Source organism: Scomber japonicus, chromosome 14 (genome assembly GCF_027409825.1).
Source record: "Scomber japonicus isolate fScoJap1 chromosome 14, fScoJap1.pri, whole genome shotgun sequence".
Classification (NCBI taxonomy): Eukaryota; Metazoa; Chordata; class Actinopteri; order Scombriformes; family Scombridae; genus Scomber; species Scomber japonicus.
The window spans coordinates 12647627-12654307 of NC_070591.1; positions in this window are offsets into that span (position 1 = coordinate 12647627).

Consider the following 6681-nt stretch of genomic DNA (forward strand, 5'->3'; position numbering starts at 1 on the left):
GCTGTGCCTCGCCTCACAGCATGCCTCTAGACTCAGCTATTGTTTAAACATGCACACATATAATATTTTTTATCTCGCTCCGTCTTTGTTAGCTTAACCTTTGCAGCGTAGTACAAAATCTACACACTGAACCATGCTATGTCTAGCTGTGTACTTATACCTTGATGAAGGTTAATTCTGCTGTTAGTTAGACAGATTGCCCACAGTAAAGATAAGACCTATCTCCTGTATTTAAGCATATATCTGTGATGCAGTACAGATATGTTGTTCTTCGCCTAATAACTTTATGGTGTTTTATCTGCTGTCAGTGATGATGGCTGTTAAACAAAAAGTCATAAAAGCTCTTCACCTCAATGGATAAACTCGCTCCACGTGTTTACCCAGCTGTCCATGTCTATGTACTGACATTGTGGAAAGACTATCTGCTGACAGAGAAGCATAAATAGGAGGACAGCTTTCCTTCAAGCCTTCTAATCCTTTGACAAATTCCACTTGACTTGAGAGGCCTTTTCAGTTTACTGGTTTGGAGGATGTGCATCAAAGATCAATACTTGTGACAATTAATTATTTGGTGATTTGGATTTGAAAAGGCAATCGGTTCTTCGTGTGTGTTTTTTCTAATCAGATTATACTGGTAAGTTCAAGTAGTGTTAACATAACAAGCAGAAATAATTAGTATCTCTGACATTTGAGAAGGGTTTATAATTCATTATCCGCAAATGGAAACCATAAACTGTTGAGTTGTAATCCTATGGCATAGTGTATGGAGTTGCTACTTCGGTATGACTTCAGTGAACCAATACATGGCTTAAAAGAGTACTCAAGCAGTTCCTTAAAGAACAGGTTCACATTTCTTGCTGTTAAGAGATCTCTTTATGATGCTACCTCAGTGTAAGTTAAGGGGTTAAAATACACAGCCCCATGTATTTAAAAGTTTGTTTTTCCAGCTAATATGAGGCTTATTCCATTGCAGCTCAGAGACACAAAGAGGATTGTTTTTACTAAAAAGACTGTAACTATGGAACATATCCACTTTATTTGACTAACTCGGATGGCTGATGTCAGATCAATTTTTAAAATATGTTTGTTTAAAACAAGGACTGTCAATTTAGTCCCTGACACTTAGGCTGTAAGAACATTTGGAGGAGATCTTTTTATGGTTAGTATGAACAGGAGGAATGATTATAGTGAGCAAAACCTATTTCATGTTCATATGGGCATCTGACTGTTGTTTCAAAACAGGCTTTCAAAAGTGTGAATCCATCTATTATCTACTCACATGCCACTGCAATTGTTCCTCCTGTTCATACTGGCTGTATGTGCCAGTGTAAGAGATGGAGGTCAAATCCGAACACTCAGTTTAGCCAAAGCTAATATATGGCTTTAGCAGCATAAATGAGCTTAAATCAGTTAAAGATAATTTAGCACAAAATGCACTTTTTGTGCAGATCTGCATTGGAGGGAAACAAGCAGGGAATTGGGCACTAAAAATACTGTAACTGTGGAAGACACAAGCTTGATTTGTCTGATACAGCCTCATATTAGCTGTGACTAAATTTAATGGACTTTTGCACAAAAAGACGGTTGTGGATTCTGTTCTTAATGTCTTACATTAGATTGTGTCAGCCAAGGATTTCCTGATGGTCAGTATGTACAGAGAGAAAAAGTAAAGTGACCAGTAAGTCTTTGAATATACATAAGCATGTGAATATTGTTTATATACTTAAACATTTGATCTGAGCTTGAAGTTGTGTGTTTAAGTCATTCAAGTTGCATCGCCTTACAAAAAGCTGTAGTTTGGAGAAAGTTATCAAAGGAATTGTAGTAACTTTCCAACACTAAATTTGACCTAGACACACACACATCAACATGGCCTATATCCAGCACATATACACAGCTAAGGCGAAGGTGACTGAGGAAGAGGCATGGCAAAGATGAATTCAAAGCTGGCCCTAAATAACCCTGCCCATGAGCCAATCAGGTTCAGTTTGTTGGCTGTGACTCGCTCTGCCAAATGTTGGATCAACACCCTCTCTCTCTCTGTGGGACAACCCCACATATCCAGGAGATCCTGCTCCATCCATGGATTAGATATGACATTTAGGAGTCACTCTCTTATCTTTTCTGTGCAAGTAACATTCAGAGTTCTTGCTTGCAAACTTTAGACAGTAAGCAGAAACAGACCAGAGGTTATCATTCATCTTTCACTTTTTAGTGCAGTGTTTTTAAAGCCTTTTGAAAGTATTTCTGGAACATGCAGGAAAGCTAAGGAATGGTTTCCAGCAGCAAAAGAGAGTAAAGTATTTATATTCACTCTGTCCTACTAGGATTGATTATTTGCAGGTATCCTCTTCCTCTCTCCCCTTCCTTATACACTATAATGGACAAGGTCAGTAGTAAAACATAGGAAAAGGTCAAACCATACACAAAGAAGGAAGAGGTTCACGTTGTAAAAGTGACAGATGGAAAATAATTGGTTTTCAGAAAGAGAGAGGGAGAGAGACCATGAAGGCGTGTTAATCTGTGTCAGTGCTCTTCTATTCTTAGCCGCCGGTCCCATCGGCCTGCAGAAATATGAGAGACACAAACGTCATGACAAGCCCTGATAATTTTAGAAAGAGGGTCAGAGAACAGTGACAGAACCCCCGGACCAGGAACTATTCTTTTTTTTAATTGCTTCTGTTTCATGCCTTACATTTTTCTTTCCCACCACAACATTTGTCTTGTTTGAACACCCTTGACCTCATTGTGCAGTCAGTTTAAATGAGCCTTACATCAATGTTTACTTTTGTTTGAGCTCAGAAGAGGATGGAGGCTGAGGAGAAGGCTCCCTCTAGTGCATGTAAAGTGAAAACACAATTTCGGGGAAAAAAAGACAATAAACAAACACAAACAAAAACAGAAGGAAAAAAGTAATAAGATAAGATAAGATAAGATAAGAGGTACTTTATTAATCCCCAAGAGGGGAAACTGAATGCCACCCTTACACAAAGACAGACAACATACAGAAAGGAAACATACAAGACTCAGGCAGCGCAAGATAAGTGCAAAGTACCACAACAGTATCAAATCAATCAGCAACATTCAACAATCAACAACAATGTTCATTAAAAAAAGACCTCACTGCACCAGGTCCACTGACTTCAACCCCCAACAGACAACAGCATAAAAAATAATAAATAATAAAAATAATGGCTTGTTCTGAACACCTTCCATTGTATCACTTTTTTTTTTGATGTATGTGTTATTTATGAATTTGTACACTTTGCTGTGATAGTAGTAGATAGGCTAACATAATATAACTTAACAGAACAGAACATAATATAATGTCTGAGTTCCAGAATTGCATGCTGATCATGACATCATAGAACTGGATGTCCATACTTACAGAACATTCTACTTTTCACTTCACTCTTGTTAATTTACTACTGAGTACGCCAACTGCAGTCCTGTTGGGATATTAAGTGAAACTGAGAATAATTCAAAAGTGAACTATGGAGAAAGATTACCCACCAAGTAAGTAATTTTAGACATCAGTGAAACTAATTGTTTTTTTGACTGTCATTGTACAGTAGCTGGTGAGAGGTAATTAAGAACATTAACTCAAGTACTGTATCTATGTTCAATTTCGAGGTACTTGTACTTTTCTTGAATATTTCCATTTAATGAATTTTTTACTCCACCATATTTATTTAACAAATATGATAACTTGTTAATTTTTTCAGATTCAGATAAATTGAGCTGTTAAAGCACCAGTATCAATTATTCTGCTGCAGAATTAGTGTTTTTACTTTTGATACTGCAACTTCTTTTGTTGAAATACTTTAACTAAAGTAGATTTTTATATTCAGGACTTTTACTTTTAATGTTCTAATGAAACTATTACTAAAGGATCTGAATACTTCTGCTAGCACTGCTCAGCTGTAAACTGTGTTGAACTGGGAACTTATGTGGGGAAATGGGGTTACTACTTAGCACCGTACAATAGCAAAATGAGGGAACATTTGTCACATTTCAACTGTTAATTGCTGTTTTGTTGACATGTAATTTCTCCTGTCTTTCAGTGTGGATGCAAACAGTCACTTGCCTTAATGCATTAAAAAGTGATCATGACAAATGTTCTGCATGCAATCTTACAAAAGTCCTTGGGGAAAGGCAGTACTCTCCAGCCTCTAGCATCTCGGACCTGGACTGTATCTCCTCCCCACCATCTCAGCCTTCTTTTTCTGAATCTGGATCCTCCAATGCTACACCAGGACCTGGAAGTCTACATAAGTGGGAGCCAGTCAGCAGGAGTGCCGACTTTCTTCCCACAGAAGCAGACTCTTCTCTCCTGGTGAAGGCTCTATGCCGACTGAGGAGTGATATTGATTCTCCGAATGGCACTAGCCAAAGCACTGAGGTCTCAAAAAACAGCTGCATACTGAAAACTCTGCACCAGCTAACCTTCAGCTCCCGCTACCTTGATCCATACACATATCAAGGCTATGAAACTGTTGGTTGCAGGTACCTCTATGCTCCCCCATTTAAAATATCAGGATTTGAGGATGAGGGTTTCCCGCCTTACACCCACGTTCATCCTGATGGATGGCAGGCAGAGGTCAATACTCTGGAAAGTGAAGAACTGGTTGAGACATCCAGTTGTACTGCAGTTGCAGCCGATTCATTGCTTACAGAAGCAGATGAGCTTCCGGTTTTTAACTGGAGCATCATTGAAGAAGAAGATTTCACCCCATCCACCTTATTTACTGAAGAAATACATTGTTTTGAATAAAATCATCAGCATACCATTGACTGTTTACCTGATCTATTTTATAACAAATCAACTGTCTATGTATCTGCTGATATGGGTGGCGAGCTGCTGCATACACAGATAAATAAAGCTATATAGAATTGTAACTGAATTGAATTTACACTGTACAGTTCACAACCTTTCTGACTTATGAAACTACATAAAACTAACCAATATACCAATGCCTATATCAAAAGCCAACAGTCATCTGTCCTAAGACCATTTTTAGTTTCTGACTCTGGGACAGTGGTATTCCCCAAACTACTGTATCTCTGAACCATATCTTTAACAACATCCCACAAATTGTGGCTATTTAGGCCTTTTGATGACTAATGTAAAAACTAATGTAATATTTGTTTTGCTTCCATTCACTGAGCCTTCTGTGAAATGGCATGGAGGCCCGCTGGGGAAGCCTCACACATTAAAAACTTCTGGTATAAAATATTGCGGCATTGTGGTGCACTTTTTATACATGAATTCAGAATTCAGAAGTTCAGAGGTGATTTTTTAAAAATTGTATTTGATACACATAGTTTTCATGTGTATTTCATGTGTGCTTCATCTTAAGCCTGTTTCTTGCCTGCTGCTTTACTGTACTTTATTTTATCCTATCTTGTCTTGAGGTCAAAACTGATGTATACAACTGTATTTTACCATGACCTTAAAATAGGCAATATATATGTTTTGATTTGTTTGTTTGTTTGTTTGTTTGTTTGTTTGCATTTTCTGCTGCTAACACATGGTGGCAGTAGAGCCTTTGAGTTTTGTCAATCGGTTTTAATTGAGAGGCAGAACAGAAATACTAAGAGCAACGGGAGGGTAAAGATAACTATTATTTTTCAGTATCTGACCATTTGGCAAATGCTACTTTTTCCTGTTGTGCTTTCACTTAATCAATCTAATTAATCTAGAGAAAAATGAGTTTTGTGTGTTTTCTTTTGAGTTAAGGAGTTTGACCAGACATTTATACTCATATCTGAGCTTCTCCAGCCACATAAAGCCAATCACTAAATTATCCTTATAATCTCAAACAAATAACAAGAATGAGAAGTTTCATGCAGACAACAAATTGAGGAACTTATTCATGCTTTCATCTGCAGCAGGGCGGACTTTTGTATCAGTTTCTTTTCTGGTCTCCTGAAAAAGACCATTTGAAATTGAATTTTTACACTGGCTGCTATTTAGTAATAGCTACAAATTTCAATGTGCTGATACTAGTTTTTACATTACTTAACATCCCCACGCCAAAATAAATTTCTGATCTGCTTAAAGAATATAAACCCAGCAGGTCTCTTAAATCTTTACTGGCATATCTCATGTGCTTGTACTTCATTTTTATTTCCTTATTGAATTTGGGGCAAATCATAACCTATTGTTTAAATATAAGTGCTCTATAACTGCATGTTTGGTCTGTTATCATAATTTGTTTTTTATTTTATTGTGTGGATTTTTTTTTTAATTAAATTTTGTTCAGTTGTAACTCTAGCTGAGCAAAGTGGTATGAAAAATGGATTGATGGATGTAACTCCAGCTGTAACATGTGCTCAGATGTTGTTCTAATACATTTCTAAACCTTATTGTATGTGAAGCATTTTGAATTGTTGTTTTAAAGGTGTTATTGTAGTTGAATTATTTAATGCTATGTCTATACCATGTTGTGTCTGTGCCAAAATATGACAAATAGAGAGAGAGAGAGAGACAGAGAGAGAGAGAGAGAGAGAGAGAGAGAGAGAGAAAGACAGACAGACAGACAGACAGATAGACAGAAGGCAAACTACATACATAGAGAAAAACAGATAACAATTCAGAAAGAACAGGAATATTTTGGGATAATATTTTCACTTGTTAAGCTCTAGTTATTCTTCTGCAGGTATTAAAATTCAGACTCA